Raw genomic sequence first — 16,887 nt, forward strand, 5'->3', positions numbered from 1 at the left:
GCTGTTTTCAGGGCCGTAGCGCAAGCCCACGTCAGGTGACCCAGGCTGTGGATATTTTTTTGCACTGTTCACGTACCCTGAGGATCTTTTGCAAATCTCGGCCTGTCCCTTTTCCTGAACAGTTAAAATGAATTTAAAGCCCAGCAGTGTGTGTGCTGAAGATTTACTGTGCATTCCTACTCTTTGTTTTCAATATTGTAGACAGTTTTTTCTAAATCCATGATGCAATTTTTGCTTCTTACCCCAGAACTGGTTAGCTTCCTCTCTTGTAAAAGACTTCGTCAGATGCTGTTTGAAAGGCCCAAATAAGTTATGCCAGCTGGTTCTGTTCTCTCTATTTTGAGAACATGCTCAATGAATTCTAATAGATTAGAAAGGTGCACAATGTGTCTCTCTGTCTGTCAGATTATACAGTGATGACTGGTGGTGCAAGGAGCATATCAATAGGTAGATTTGACCCTATTATGGCATGTTTATCTACGTAATATATAATTCTGTTAGTTCAACCAATTTACCTGATTCTCAGGATCATTTTTAATGCCTTTTATAAAGATGGGTACATTTGCCACCTTCCAATACAGTGAACATTTTAGTGACACACAGCATAGTTTTGTTTAGCTTTTCATCCATTTTGTTTGTGAATTCCTTTAGAACTCATGTATCTGCACTCAGCTGGTCTTGGTGATTTATCACTTTCTGTACAGTTCTGCTGTTGCAATACACATCAATACTGCCTATTTTACTTCCCCTACCTCTACTCCTCCCTTCTCTCCCCTCCCGCCCCCAGTTCAGCCATGTAACATCTGGATACTTTCCAAACAGGGCCCTCACGTTGGGGGGAGGGGAAGGTACACTTTATCGGGGCCCGGCCCAGGCTGCAACCCCCATGGGTATGTGTGTGGGAGAGGGCCCGTGTTACAAGTTTGTACTGGGCCTGAAAAAAAATTATGCTGGGACCCTGTTTCCAAATATTTATGGCTTTATTCTCCTAACACCCTTGTGGAGTTAAGAAGTGTTGCCCTGCAGATGGGGAACTGAGTCACACAGAGATTAGATGTGGGAAATTTCAAAAGTGCTCAGCCTTGGCCTAATTCTGCTCCCAGTGAAGCCAATGGTAGAACATTGACGTTAGTGGGAGCAGAGTTAGGCACTTAAGCAATTTGCAAAAGCTCCTACAAGAGTAGGTATTTCACCCAGACCTCTTCAGTCCCAATACCACTCAGTACACAGTTAGCTGTTTGCAATATAACTTTATAATCTGCATTTATCAGCATCAACTACGTTTGCTCAGCAACTCAAGTAATTTAATTCTTATGAGTCTCATTATATTATTCTCTTGCTTTCTTTTCTTTCCTACTTTCTGTAATCTAAAGATTGACATCACCCAGGGGATTTATTCAAATATAAAATCTGATGCTGTTCATCATGATGATTAGTAACTTAGCTTCAGCTGCAAATGCGTAGTTAAGAGATGCAGCCGTGTACTCTACGTAGGTGAGGGTGCACCCAGTGCACCAGTGCCTGAGAACTTTGCCAGCGACACCTGTAGGGGCGGCACTCATGCTCTGCAGCCCTGACTCCTCCACAGGCCATAGAAGGGCAGCACCACATACGCCCCACCAGTTCCTCTGACTGCTTGTGGCTAGAATTGGAGTTTCCTGTGGAGTCCTTTCACCTTGTGCTTTTTGGTCTCAGTTTCTGAGAAAGTTTTCTTGTATATAGTAGTGAGTAGTACCTTAGGTTAAATTTAGGATTAGTAAAATATTAGTTAGAGTAAGTGGATGCCTGGTGTGGCAGCCTCACCAGGGTTCAAATATTGTCCGTTCTGGTGGGGGGAGGAGGGGCCATCCCCAATAATAACTTCCACACAAGGTGATGTTGTATCTTGGTGAAGGGCACGTTAAAGAGGGGTGATCCAGCTGCAAGTCATTCACAGAGAGGACTCTGGTGGTGAGAGACTTACAGCTGAAGCAGCACCCGCTGGAGCAGACCATGAGACCCGCTTCAGCATCTATGCCCTCGTCTCATATGTGGGTAGACTTTGGATTTGGTGTTTGCCCCAGGAGGGAGAGGGGTCGTTCTTCCTCCTCTGGTATGGCAAGAAAGAGGTCCCATAGAATGAATCAGGACCAGTCCAGGGCTTGGGGAGACTCCTCCTCGTCCTCTAAGAGGAGTGCTGACCAGCACTGTACTCCCTCCGGCACACAGGATGGAGCAGGTCTGTCTAACTGCTCCCTGGTACTGTGCCAAGAGCAGAGAGAGCCCATACTGTTGACTCCAGTTCTGGCCATGGGGCATCCGCTGAGTCTATCAATGATATCAGCGCCAACTGTCCCCACACAGGCAGCATACCGGGCAGCATCAGACCTGCTTTGCCTCTGAGTCCTAGACTCTGCACTTGTTCAAGAGTTCTCTTGTGCCAGGGCTTCTTCCACCACATCTTGCGTTGTGCCCCTGATTTCCTGGCTATGTTGCAGAGCTACCAGGCTCACCAGCACCACAGCTCATGCCACTTGGGCCTCAGACTATAGAATTAAGGTCCACGCTGGCCCTGAAGTCCCCCTCAATGTTGGTACATCCTTCCACAGCGTTGTCTTGGCGGCAGATACCTTTGTCAAACTTTAGCCTAGGTATCAGCACCTCTCCAGGTACCGGATGAGTGTCTCTCACATTCAGTGCTGCAGGTGCCAGTCCCCTATTTCTCTTCCACACTGATGCTGCCTCCAATTGTGTTTCAGACGAGTCCGACAATTTGTTTGCCCCATTTGTCACCAGAGACTTCTCAAGATCCAGATGTGAGACACTGCACCTCCCATGATCACCCTTATAGTGTAATTGTGTATTGTTTAATGCAAAGTATGTCATGTAAAATGTTTTTTGGAATGCTCATGATGTACTGAACATTATTGTTATAGTGATATGTTTGTTGCAGTGATGTATGTATGGTTATGAGGCTTCGCTATGTAATGTTCCCAAAGGCGTGTTTCATAGCTTGAAGCAAATTCAGGCAAAACCCTTCAAGAGCACTAAGGTGTGCATAAAACAAACCAGCTCTTCCAGGAACAATGGACTAGCCTAAGCATCAATAAAGGGATGCTCACTGACTCAGGTATGGAGGAAGCCATTGTTTGTCACCTGACCCTGAGGGGTGAGGGGGGGATGAATCCCTAGAGGGAAGAAACGTTTTTAAAAAGAAAGACATTTTGCAAGCTCTCTCTCTTCTACCTCCATCTACAAACACTACCAAGCAACTAAGTGCTGATCACAGCGGGAGGGCATAGCTGGAGGTAGATCAGCCAGCCTGTGGTGAGAATCATCTGACTTTCTAAGGTTGCGGAAAGTGTTAAGCTTCATTTAGAATGCGATTTGCCTTTTATTTTCTTGTAATCAAATCTGACCTGCTTTCCTCTAACTTATAATCACTTAAAATCTTTCTGTATTTCATAAATGTGTTTGTTTTTATCTAAAGCAGTGCATTTGGTTTAAGGTGTGTTAGAGACTCCATTTAAAGTGACAAGGCTGTGCATATCAATTTCTTTGATAAACTGACGAACATATGGGCTTGTAGAGTTCAGTGGGCAACACTGAACATTGTAAGATGAGCGTTCCTAGGGTTGCATTTGGGACTGGGACTCACACCATTGCATAATCCCCTGAGTGGCTGGCTAGAGGCACTCACTCACTGAGTTGGAAGCTATAGCATGTAAATTGACTGTATGTGAACAGCCCAGGAGTAGGGGTTCTCACAGCAGAGCAGGTTAAGATGGGCTCCAAGAGTGACAGATTGCGGAGGGGAATGTCACACCAGATCAGGGTCATCCTCTTCCTCATCCTTGGATGGGCATTAGAGATTGCATTCTGATCACCATCAATACTGGGAACGGTCCTGCAGTCAGGACAGGCACTCTTGGTTCAGTGCCTACCAATGCCTTATCCATATGTCCTTAGAATCCTTGGGATGCTCCTCAGTCCCCGAGGTCCCACTCTTTGTCTTGCTCCAGAGTCAGATTACTGGTCCCAATGGTGGCTCCCACTCCCAAACCATCTCAACTGCAAGCAACTGCTGAGCCCATTCCCCCTGGACCTCCAGGGCTATTCTGACCATATCCAGTGGTGCAAGAACAGGACCCATAGTCAGCACAGTAGATTGCTTCCTCATCCTCCCCAGATGACTCTACTATGCCAGAATCTTCCTCTCCCTTGGTGCCAGAGGACTTTAGGGTGTATCAGGACCTCCTAAGGAATATGGTCACTACCTTGGGTATCCAGGCTGAATTCTTGTATAAGCTGCTGGATATTCTTCAGACATCACCACTGAGAAGAATAGCTGTCTCAATAAATGACGTCGTCTTGATGCCTGCAAAGGCTCTCTAGAATACTCCAGCTACATTGCCTCCCATGGCAAAGTTGTTGGAGAAGTGGTACTTTGTCTCTACACAGGGTTTTTGAGGGTTTGTACTCCCGCCTGGCCCCTAACTCCCTGGTGATGATTGCAGCAAAAGACAGGGCTCAGCAGGGCAGGTGTAAGTCCACCCCTAAGGGACAAAGAGTCCAGACTTAATGGGGAGGAAGCTTTATACCTCCTCTTCCCTGCAAATGCATATCATGAACCAGTAGGCATTGCTCTTTTTAAAAATGACTTTGTAAATTGTGTGGCCATGTATAGTTCATCGACAAGCTGCCAAACCCTCCAGGGAAGAGTTTATGGCATTCGTTGTGAAAGGCTATAGTGTAGCCAAGACTGCATTATAGTCAGCTCTGGACGTGGCTGATGCCATGGCCAGAATTATGGTGTCTGCTATGACCATGAGTAGGAACTCATGATTGCAGAATTCAGGCATTGTGCCTCATGTGCAGCAGACCATTGAGGATTTATCATCATTTTTATGGCGCGGTTTTGTTTTCAGGAAAAAAAAATGGTGAAACCCTGAGCTCTTTGAAAGACTCCTGAGCTACATTATGTTCTTTGGGAGTATGTATATATTCCAGTCATGAAGAGATGCCACTATAATGATCAGCAGCAGCAACAACAGCAATACCACTCTTAGCATTCTTTTGGACAGTTCTCCCTTCTTGTAAGTCAGCACGACTACTCCTGGAAGGGCCACAGATCCAAAACGAGGAGGTCTTCCACTTCTGGGTTAACCAGCCAGATCATCAACACCGTCATCCATTAAGCCCCTATACTGATGTGTGTCTAGGACACAAATGTGTTCAGGACAATGATCCATTGATAACCTCTCCTTTGTCCCCTCTGTTCAGGAAAAGGCTGGCTATTTTTACAGTATTTGAGACTTGATTATGACAGAAAACTGGGTCCTGAGCACCCTCAGATCAGGTTATGCCATTCAGTTCCTCCCATCCTTCCTGTCCACTCTGACCCTCTTCAGGGACCCCTCTCACAAGACATTGCTTCTTGAGCCATGCTCAGTCTCTATTGGCTTTGGCGGCTGTAGAGCAGGTCACTGCACCATCAGGGACAGGGATTCTACTCCCAGTATTTCCTGGTTCCCAAGGTCAAGGGCGGGATGAGACCTATCCTCAACCTCCACAATCTCAACCAATGCATCAGATGTAAGATTTCGTATAGTCACCATAGCAACTCTCCTCCCCACCATAAGTCATAATGACTGGTTAGCTGCCTTGGACTTTCAGGATGCTTATTCCCACATACCTCCTGTGGCTTCAAAGGATTGCTATCTCCAGTTTGTCATGGCAGACCAGCACTACTAGTACACCGTGCTGCCTTTTGGCCTGTGTTCCGCTCCCTGAGTGTTTACCAAATGCATGGTTGTGGTGACAGCATGCGTCAGGAAGAGGGGAATTCATATTTTCCCATATCTAGATGTTGGTTATTGAGGGGCAAGTCCAGGGAGGAAGTCACCTGTCATGTCCAGTTTACACTACGCCTACTTGATCATCTAGGTCTCATCCTAAACAGTGGGAGTCAACTCAGAGTTGAGTTTACTGGGGCCCTGATAAACTCCACGAGTTCAAGAGCATTTCTGCTGACCAAGTGATTCCGGGTGATCTGCTGCCTATGTCTGGAGCTGCAGTTTCAACCCTCAACAACAGCCCAAATATGCCTGAAGTTGCTAGGTCATATGGCTGCATGCGCACAAGTAGTCCAGTATGCCAGGCTGCGCCTACCTCCTCTTGAAAAGTGGTTAGGGTTGGTTTATCATCCAAATCATCATTACAAACTTGTCAGACTTCCTCTGCCAATTCTGGACTCCTTGGTGAACAGTTCAAGACATTGTGTGCTAGGATGTTTCTCTCACTCAGTCTCTACCGACAAGTACTACTGTTACCAATGCCTCCTTAATAGGTTCCAGAGCACATCTGGGGTTGCTGAAAGTTCAAGACCAGTAGCCGGAACAGGACGCTTCTCTGCATATCCATGTCTTGGAACTTCACACCATCTACAGTGCCTGTCAGGCCCTTTGTGATCACATCAGAAACTCGACCATGCACATCCCTACTGAGAGTACCACTGTGAGGTATTATGTGAACAGACAAAACGAAGCACATTTCAACATCCTGTGTCGGGAGGCGGTCAGGCTCCAACATTTTTTGCACGGAGGAGAACGTTATCCCCATAGCTGATCACTTGCCAGAATCACCTGGCAGATCATATCAGCAGAAATTTCTTCCTGAATCAGAAATGGTCCCTGAATCCCAGTATCCTGCGGTCCATTTCCACAGTTTGGGGCATCCCCAAAATCAACCTGTTCACCAGGAAAGATCGTAAGAAATGCCATCTGTTTTGCTCCCAAGGAGTCTCCGTCTGGCTCCTTGACCAATTCTTTTCACCTGAGCTGGGAATTGGCACTTCTGTATGCTTTTCCCTCAATTCTAATCGTCCCGCAGGGTATTCTCAAGTTGAAATTGGACTCTGCCACGCTCATTCTCATTCTTTCAGTATGGCCAAAACAATGCTGGTTCTCTGACCTCCTTGTGTTGTTGGTTTGGTCTCCCATATCCCTTCCTCTGCATCCTGACCTCCTGATGTTATTGTCATGGTCAGGTTTGGCATCCAATGCTCAGCAACATGCATCTCACAGTATGGATGTTGTATGGTTAGATGAGGAGGAGGAATAATGTTCAGGAACGGTCCAACAAGGCTTGCTCAGCAGTAGAAAGCCCTCCCCCAGAGCTATCTATTCAGCCAAGTGGAAGTGGTTCTCGCTGTTGATCATTAGCCCGGGAAGTTCAACTGAAGCTGGCTGGGTAACCAGGACATCCTAGAGTACCTTTTGGTCTTGCATGCATTTCATTGAAAGTCTAGCTGGTGGTGATATCAGTGTTTCATCTGCATATCTATGGGAAGTTGGTGTTTTCAAACTCCATGGCAGTGAGATCCTTTGAAAGGAATCGCTCATCTTCACCTGTTGGTTAAAGATCCGATTCCATTGTGGGACTTTAATACTGACTTAGCAGCTCTTACAGGACTTCCATTCGAGCCTCTGGCAACTTCTTCCTTCTCCCATCTGTGTCAGAAAACTGCCTTCCTTGTGGTGATAACATCTTAAAAGGCGTACAGATGAGTTGCAGTCTTTGATGGCAAAGCTCCGTTATATGCGGTTTTCTAAAGACAAAGTAACCCTACGGCAGCACCTTAAGTTTTTATCCAGAGTGGTTCCTGAGTTTCACTTGAACCAAGTTATAGATTTGCCAGTGTTCTTCCCTAAACTGCATTCAATCTCAGAGGAATGATGTCTTCATCCATTGGATGTCAGGTGCTACTTAGCTTTTTATCTGGATGGAACTAAGCCTTTCCACTCCTCATCTCGTATATTTGTTTCATGTGCAGATTGAATGAAGGATCCAAGTGATCCCTTCTGACAATATCCAGGTGGATAATTTCCTATATCAGGACAGTATAGGAAGTAGCCCAGGCTCTGCCTCCTGAAAAGGAGCATTGGGCACAAGTCACTTGCTGGTGGATTCTCTGTACCTTGAAGTCTTTAAACCATAATTTGAGGACTTCAGTAACGCAGTCATAGGCTAGGGGTCTATTGCAGGAGTGGGTGGGTGAGGTTATGTGGCCTGGATTGCACAGGAGATCAGACTAGAATGATGATCATAATGGTCCCTTCTGACCTTAAAGTCTATGAGTCTATGAAGTGTGAGCTTATTCCACGAGAACCCAAGCCATGCCAGCTACATTTCTAAGTAACATTCTTGTATTGGACGTTTGCTGGGCTGCTTCTTGGTCCTCAGGGCATACTTTTACAAACCACTATGCTTATTACTGCTGTGTCCAGATGAGGCATACATTTGGAAGGCAATCCTACAGTCCTTTTTTATATAGACTGAGTCCCACCTCCTACAAGTACTGTTTGCGAGTCACTTAAGTAAAATACAAGGCTGCATCTACTCAAAGAAGAAAAAACGGTTACTTACCTCTAATTGTTCTTCAAGATCTGATGCAGACATGTATTCCACGATCCACCCTCCATCTCCTCGGCATCTGAGTCTGTGCTTCTGATGGTCAGTGAGAGGGTGGTGCAATCCTTACATAGCCAGGGGAGGGCCCAGGGCTGCAGGTCATGAGTGCTGCCCCATGGATACTGCTAGGCAAACTTCTCTGGCTCCAATCAACTGGGCACATACACTGAAGTAGAATGCATGTCTGCATCATATTTCAAGGATCAGTTACAGGTGGATAGCATTTTTTTTTACCCTGCTCTTCAGACAACCCAGTGTTCAATACAAGAAGCTAGTTTTTCTCTTTTGCTGCTGTATTCTTTAAATTTGCTGTATTTCATGACCTATTACTCTGAAAGTCAAGGTGTAAAACATCATCTTACAGCAGTTCCTCACCCATACTAACAACAGCAGCAAGTTCATAAACTACCTTCCCACTTCCTGAAATCATGCTACATGGATTGGATTTTATAATTTACTCTTTTCTGACACTTTTGGATTTGACTGAAATTTGGTTTCTGGAACATCCTTAAACTGGTTTGGGAGGGACCATAATTATATTAGCCATTTTCAAGCCCTGTAGAAATTGTTTCATTTTATGAACATGTCTGGACATGGTTTTTCTGTTCTTATTTTCCCTTCATATTTTAGGTGAAATCCTGACTCTTGGAATTAAATTCAGTAGTTAAATTTGATAAAGCCTGAATTTCTTCCTTCCTTCCTCCTCTCCCCTTTCCCCTTACACACACACACACACAGCAGTGCTATTTGCTTTTAAGGTTTGACTCTGATCTCATAAATTTGCTTTGAACTGTAACAATTCTCTATATACTCAGAAGAAGTTATATATACTTTAGAATACCCTTTAAGGAGTTTGTAGGTGTGACAAGTACTTTCCAAGTACATCTGCATCAGAATTTCCCCCTTTACAGAAAAGTTCTGGAGGAAGTGTAACCTATTCTTAACATTAAAGTTACTTTTGCCTGAAATCTTTAAATTGATATTGATAGAAACCCAAAGAAGTAAGTAGAACATGACCATAAAAATATTTTAGCTGAAAAAACATACTGCTAGGGTATGTGTCTAAGATGAAAATACAGCATTAGAAAATATAAAGTAATGTATAGGATTTATAGTTTTTAGATAAAATACTATCCTCTCAAGAGGAAAAGCTATTACCATTTTTTTAAAGAGAAAAGTGCTGGCATCAGTAATTGATAGCTTGCATTGCTTACTTTCATTGCTTTTTTTTAGTATGTTATAAACAGAAATAACTCTTCCATGTTTGTATAGTTCCCAATTAAATTTCAAATCTAGATTTATTATCCCCGGGGATACATTTCTGAGGTAAAAAGTGAACATTTATAATCAATAATTCAGAAAAGGTTATTCTTTGTAGCTGGAAAATTAAACATGTAATGAGTAAACTCTTTTCTCACCACACTGGACTGAAATGTTGAAATAGTATTCTGCATGGTTTACTAAGTGCTTTGTGTATAAATGACTAAACAGTGAGGAACTAAAAACTCATTGAAAGTAAGAAGAACAGACAGGTTATGATCAATGATACTAGGATTTCAGTGCAGACACTTTTTTACCTAAATAGATTTCACATTAGTCTTTTCAAACAAGTGCATGTTTCCTTGTGGTCTAAAATAATAAATAAGGCTCCTACAGAACATAGCAGTATTGGAAATATGTCACCAACTGCAAAAAAATTAGTCCTTACATTTTTTCATATATCGCATCAGTGTATATGCTCCATGTGTCTCTCACATCTTGGTGAGTGTGAGAATGGCACTGCTATAAAGACGAAGTGGGTGAAGCAATATATTTTATTGGAACAACTTCTTTTGTTAAGAGAGAGAGAGAGAGAGAGAAGCTTTTGAACCACAAAGAGCAATTCTTCAGGTCTGGGAAAGATACTCTGAGTATCACAGCTAAATGCAAGATGGAACAGATTGTTTAGCATAATCAGTAGTTGGCACATAAGGGACCATTCACCTCTGTAGTCATAGAACAAAAAGGGGGTGGGTTACTGATTGTTATAATAAACCAGAAATCCAGTGTCTCTGTTCAATCCATAATTTTTAGTGTCTAGCAGAATTATGAATTTAAGCTCCCAGGCTTGTCTTTTGAAAATGTTGTGCAGGTTTTCTTTGAAGATGAGGACTGATAGGTCAGATATAGAGTGATTGCTTTGTGAAAAGTGTTCACCCACAGGTTATGGTGTTTTTGTCTTTTATCATTTTCCTGTGTGATTTCATTCAAAAGTGTAGTGATTGTCTGGTTTCACCCACACAGTTGTTGTTGGGGCATTTAGTGCACTGGATGAGGTATACAACATATTGTGATAAGGCATGTGTAGGATGCATGTACCTTGAATGTTGTGAAGTGGGGGGGAGGGCATTGATCATTGTAGCTGTGGAAATATGTCTGCAGGTTTTGCATCTGTTCTGGCAGGGTTTGGTGCCGCTTTGGGTTGGTGTGTCTTGGTTTGTGGGGAACTTGCTTCTGACAATGAGCGTGGCGAGATTGGGGGGGTTGTTTGAAGGCCAGAAATAGGGGTTCAGGAAAGACACATTTCAGGATGGTGTGCTATGGGTTGTAGTTGTTTGATGACACCCATATGGGTTCCAATTTGGGATGGTAGGTGACAACTAGGTGTATGTGGTCGGCAGGGGTTTTATTTCTGTATTGAAGCAGGTTCTCTCAGAGTATTTGGGTGACCTGTTCCGTTATGCGATCCACTTTTCTGGTGGAGTGTGCTTGTTTTGGTGAAGGCAGTTTTGAGTATGTTAAGGTGTATATCCCAGACTTTCTCCTCAGGGCATATCTTGGGTCTCTCAACAACAGAAGTTGGTCCAGTAAAAGATATTACCTCACCCACCTTGTCTCTCTAATAACAGCTACAACTACACTGCATCCAACTATAAAAACATATTGCATGCATTAATGCTTTTGGCCATCCAAAGGGATGCAGAAGCACATCCCCTGATATAACGATAAATGACTTTGTGTTTTAGGCAAATTCATCCATGGAATGTCATCTCTTTGAATTTAAAACAAAACCATCCATGAGCTCTCCCTGGGAGATGGTAGGACTAGTGTCCCTGAAGAGGATAGGTAAGAGCTAAGTGAATTTACAGGAGGTAATAAGACCATGGTTTGTTTAAAGGATTCATGTATTCCTGAAGCATACGTAAATCAAGAATGCTTACCCTTCTTTTGCTTTTATATTTGTCACATTGCTATATAGACTTTTGTAATCATTTATTTATTTGCCAGTTGTCTTTTTATTTAACTCCTTAACTGACCCGTTATTTTTTTTAAGCAAATACTTCTCTGATCTCAACCTGTCCCCTCTTCCAATTCAGCTTTGACTTGTCCTGTTTTTTATTAACAGATATAGTGTTGCCTTTGGTTAACCAATAGATGTCTTTGACCTGATTGCTCTTCTTTACTTATCAGCGCCCCCCCCCCGTGTCGTGTCTCCCCCTTCCCCTCCCCCTCCCCCCCCTCCGGCTCCTATATTAAATAGTTGACCTAAAACTTGTTAATTTTTTCTGCTGGAAGCCTGTTCCCATTTTAATTAAGGTGGAGCTCATCCCTTCTGTATAGATTCTTCTTTCCCAATGCCGAATGAACTTCAGCCCTTCCTCTTCACACTCCCTTTGCATCCATGCATTGAGAGTCCACAAGTTTCCCCTGTCTAACTGGTCTGAGTGTGGAGTCAGGAGCCTTCCAGAGAACACAAGAAGACCTTGCCTTAAATTCTTTTCCTGACCATCTAAATTTAGCTTCCAGGACCCCTCTCTCTTGTGCCTTCCATTGTTACCAAGTAATACCAATTTATACCATGACATTTGGCTTTTCTTCAGTACTCATTAGAAATGTACCAAGATATCTTGTGAGATCTGCCACTTTGCTGGGGTGGGGTAGAGAATCTTTGGGCCAGTTGAGACTCTGTTGGAGAAAAGGAAATGTTAGCACTTTAAAATGTTCCATTCACACCCTCACTGTGGTGACATAGAAAGTATTTAAAATGTAACTGGGAGAGCAGTTTCAGAGTTAGATCCAGTTCACAAACAGATGATTGCTGAGCAGTCATCTAAAATATATTTCTATAAAGCCTTTGAAGTGGTGCTTTGTAAGATAAAACTCCATTTGTAATGATCTTTAAGAAATAGTATATGGAGAGCAGTAATTAGTTTATAGCCTGTTTCTATGGCCCTTATCACTACAATATCTGAGCATCTCACAAACAATGAATTTATCCTTTCATCATCCCTGTCAGTTAGGGAAGTATTATTATTCCCATTTTACAGATGGTTAACTGAGGCACAAAGATGATTAAGTGACTTTTCCAAGGTCATACAGGAAATCTGTGGAAGAACTGAGAAATGAACCCATGTCTCCCAATTCCCAGTCCAATGCCTTAATAGCAGGACCATATTTCCTGCCCTTGAGAAGGGGAATCTGTGGCACCAATGAATAAAATACTAAGTATTTTTTTTAAAAGTGTAGCTTTCTGTTTCGTAAATTGAATTTCAACTCAACCCAAACAAAGAATATTCAGATATAGAGCAAAGCAAAAAATGAAAAGCTAAATTTTGCTTTATTATCGCTAAAAGAGCAGAACACAGCAGATTTTTCTCATATTAAAACATTTTGGTGCTGTCTCATATTAAAACATTTTGGTGCTGTTGCTGCTAATCGGAAATATTCTTTTCAGTGCATGGACGTTTCTCTGCTGGTCATTAATGGGAGTCGATGCAGCTCAAGAGGAGAATATTATATAAAGCAAAAAATGATCAAACTTGCACAGGATTTGACTGATCACCTGTTCTCTGCACCATGGGCCCAATCCTGTGGTGTTCTGAGTGCACCCCAGTAAAATGCTGCGTGCCCTCAGCTCCCTAACAACCTCATGGAATTTGGGCCTTGGGTTTGGGATGGTGCTTTTAAAATCCAAAGCAAAACGTTTGTGTTGGAATTTATTTTAAAATCCTTCATACTTGCTTATATGGGAAAGCATTTTGCAATAATGAGTTTGCTACCAGTAATAGGGAGTTCATATGCAATAATAGTGCAGGCAAATGCAGCAGCTCATCCTCAGCAAGTGACTCCCATGACATCTGAGAATTATGGGAACCTGTTTTAATGAAGGAGGGGAATGTGAACTGGGAGGAAACCAGGATTATCTAGCCCTTTTTGAAAGTGATGCAACTTTGCCTGGTCACCAAAGAGAGAAAAGGGAGCTTCTCCAGTGAACTGCACTTGTAGCAGACCACTGCCTCTCCTGGTAGTAAACTGCAAAGTCCAGTGCTGGTGTATACTCAGTTCTAGAATCCATGTTTTTAAGAGGTCCAAAATCGCAACACATTATTTGAGGTTTAGCATTAACAGAAATAAATACACCCCACTAATTAAAAGTCTGATTTTTCTCTTAGGCAGCCATCTAAGGTGTGTGGGTTTTTTAATCTAACAACTATAAACTGCTTGGGTTTTCAGTTTAACAAGTTTCAATACTTGAAAATTCTGTTTTCCCAAGAATTACTTGAACAGCAACTATATTTTATAGTAGTTTTTGATCTCTTCCATTTGCTATGGGTAAATGTTTCCACTGCTAACTCTTCCCATAGAAATCTTTATTTATCACTACATGCTGATGTGGGTGAGCTTTTCCCAGTGAGCAAGTATTGCGAACCCCAACAACCATAACTGTTTAAGGAAGCATTACCAAAAAGTAATGCAACTTTAACTTTTTTCAAAGGAATTTCCCAAAGAGTCAAACTGGATTCACTTTCTTGAAATTGTCATTGTAAAGATTGGGCCAATATTTTCAAATGTGGATGCCTGAAGTCAGGCAGCTACCTCCATATTTAGGCCATCAGAGCTTCAGGAGCTCGACATCTAAAAAAAGCAAAGCCACTTTTATTACAGGAGTTTTTAAATATGGACTAGCTTCTGTTGCTCTTACCTAACTCCATTTTCTTTAATGGAACTACTTCTGGAATAAGGCACTACTCAAAATGAAGGCAGAAGGGAGGTCGAATTTCTCCCTATTGATTTAAGTGCCCAACTTCAGACGCCCGGGTTTGAAAATGTTGGCCTTGTGCTTTCTCTCTGTCTCACCGAGCTTTTAAATTAACTGCCATTCACCTGTTGGCCTTTGCTCTTTATAAATCTGAAAGTAACTGTTAGGCAGGTGATGAAGAGTGACACCACAGACATGCTGAAAATAGCTCTACTGACCCTCCAGGAAAACTCCGATTGCTTTGAGAACATGAGGAAAATGATCTGCTCAAAGATAACATGCAGCATGAGATGGCACGCTTAAAGAATGGCATCCTTCTGCATGGATTTGTTGTTGTGATTATGGGGCGGGAGGGATAAGAAGTGAGAGGGCAGGAGGGTTGTATGTTTAAAACCATAAAAATAAAACCCATGACTTTTTTTCCATTTCACATGACAAGGCTTCAATAGTCAAGTAAAAAAGTGGTTAAAAAGGGAAGCAGGGGCTGATCTTCAAAATAGATTTTTTAATATCCTTGTTCTTGAGCAAATTTTAAAAGGGACCAAAAAGGGGAGGAAATGCTTGGATTGAGATTCATACAATAAGAAAAATTGGAGTTTCATTCCTTATTAAATATCCAATGAAAATTGGAAAGCATGATTGATCACAAATCTACACTTCAATTTTTCTAATAATTTATATTCCATTTTATTTGAAAACTGAGGGGGAAAAGTAGGAGAGATGCTGGATTAGGAAGATAACACCAAAACAGAACAGCACTTTCAAGTGTGCTTTCCTCTGTCTCTCTTCCCCTTTGCCCCATAGATTAATTGTCACATACAACACCAGTCATGGAGAGCATCAGTCTTTTTTGATTTTGAAACAGAAATAAACTATTTTAGTGCTTTGATTTAATTTTTTTTTTTTGCTCTGATAGTTTTGCTGACTTTGTTACTTCACTGTGAAAATAAAATGCTATAAAATTCTGTATTATCTAAGAAGCATGAATACTTTTTTAAACATTACATCATGTCTAAGATATGTTGTTTGGGCATTTTCTGGATGTCACATCAATATGATGTCCAGCTGGTTTTATTATGGTACCATTTTGTGGTTGTTGAATGTGTACAAGCAAATTTGAATTTTTATGTGGGTTAAAGTAATGTATATACTTTGCAAGCTGCTGGCAACAGAACAACAAACATGACAGCCACTTTTTCTGTGGATTAATTAGAGTGGTATTTATCAAACCTTGTTCACCCATGACCTATCCAAACCGCTCACTTTTTTCCCTATCAATCTAGTCTATAATATCTGAGCACCTGGTCTCTATCTCCCAGAATACTTTGCAAAGGAAACAAATGAGTAAAAGTCATTGTGCCGTGTATAGTCAAAAAAGATATTTACATTTGAAGCATGTAATTTCACATTTGAAACAAGTATGCTTGGTGGGTGTGTGCGTGTGTGTGCGTGTGTGCGTGCGTGTGTGTGTGTATGTGTATAAAAAACTGAAATTGTTGTGAAAGGCACATCCCTGATCTCTTATTCAGTAAATATAATTATTGCGGCTCTTTCAATGCAGGAGGTTATCTTGCTATGCCTTGATCTGACCATACCTGCTATACCTCGCTAGTTCTTGCGATTGTATTGTGTCTCACCATATTTGAAGTTTTTCTGAAAGCCCCAGCTCCTGCACTCATGTGACGGAGAATCCCAGCTTTCATTTAAAAACAGAAAGTTTCTATTCCTCATGATTACAGAGGAAAGCTTAAAATCTTGACCCAAAATGCACCCTAAAAAGCTCAGAACCAGAAGACTTTTTTTTTTTTAATCTCATCATTTTTGAATGCTTGGGATTGGCAATGTTGAAACTCTTCTCATAGCCCACTGAAAAGAGGCATCTAAATCAGAGCCTGGGATTGAAAAAACCTGGGGCCCAAGCCCTCAGCTGGTGTAAATTGACAAAACTCCGTTGAAGTGATGATTACACTAGTTGAGAATTTGGCCCCATTTGTCCACTTGCTCACACAGATTAGACATTTTGCCCATGCAAGAAGACTGGGAGGCAGCCTCTGGCTTTTCTAGAGAATAGAGCTGGTCAGGAATTTTCCAACAAAACAGGGTTCATTGGAAAATGCCAATTCGTCTAACCTGAAATGGTTTTTGAGAGCGTGATTGGCTTAAACTTCTGACAAACCACAGGCAGGTTCCCAGTTTCCTGCCTGTTTGCCTGACAAGCTGCTGGAAACACCAGGCTTCCCAGGCTCTGCAGCTCCAGGGCAGACTGTCCCAGGGTTGGGGACTTCAGGGCTTCCCAGCACCCTGCAACAGAGTTGGAAGCCCTGGGAGCCCCAGCTGTAACTGGGGCTTGGCTCCTGACTCCGTGACAGTGAGCCTGGAAGCTTTGAGAGCCCTGGCTTGAGTCAAGGCTTCCAAGT

General features: G+C 42.4%; 1 protein-coding gene across 3 annotated transcripts in view; it reads left to right on the forward strand.

Annotated features, from left to right (window-relative positions):
- The window catches only part of LOC137156172 (heparan sulfate glucosamine 3-O-sulfotransferase 1-like), a 100,088-nt gene that overhangs the window by 56,321 nt on the left and 26,880 nt on the right, over positions 1-16,887 (forward strand). Inside the window, exon 2 of one of the 3 annotated variants that reach the window (XM_067552903.1) lies at positions 11,457-11,556. The exons of the other annotated variants lie outside the window; for them this stretch is intronic. The gene's annotated coding sequence lies outside the window, so the exon portion shown is untranslated. The remainder of the gene's footprint in view (positions 1-11,456; positions 11,557-16,887) is intronic. 3 annotated transcript variants of the gene reach the window in all.

Source organism: Emydura macquarii, unplaced genomic scaffold, assembly GCF_026122565.2.
Source record: "Emydura macquarii macquarii isolate MOO-44397 ecotype Brisbane River unplaced genomic scaffold, CSIRO-AGI_Emac_v2 contig_1390, whole genome shotgun sequence".
NCBI lineage: Eukaryota > Metazoa > Chordata > Testudines > Chelidae > Emydura > Emydura macquarii.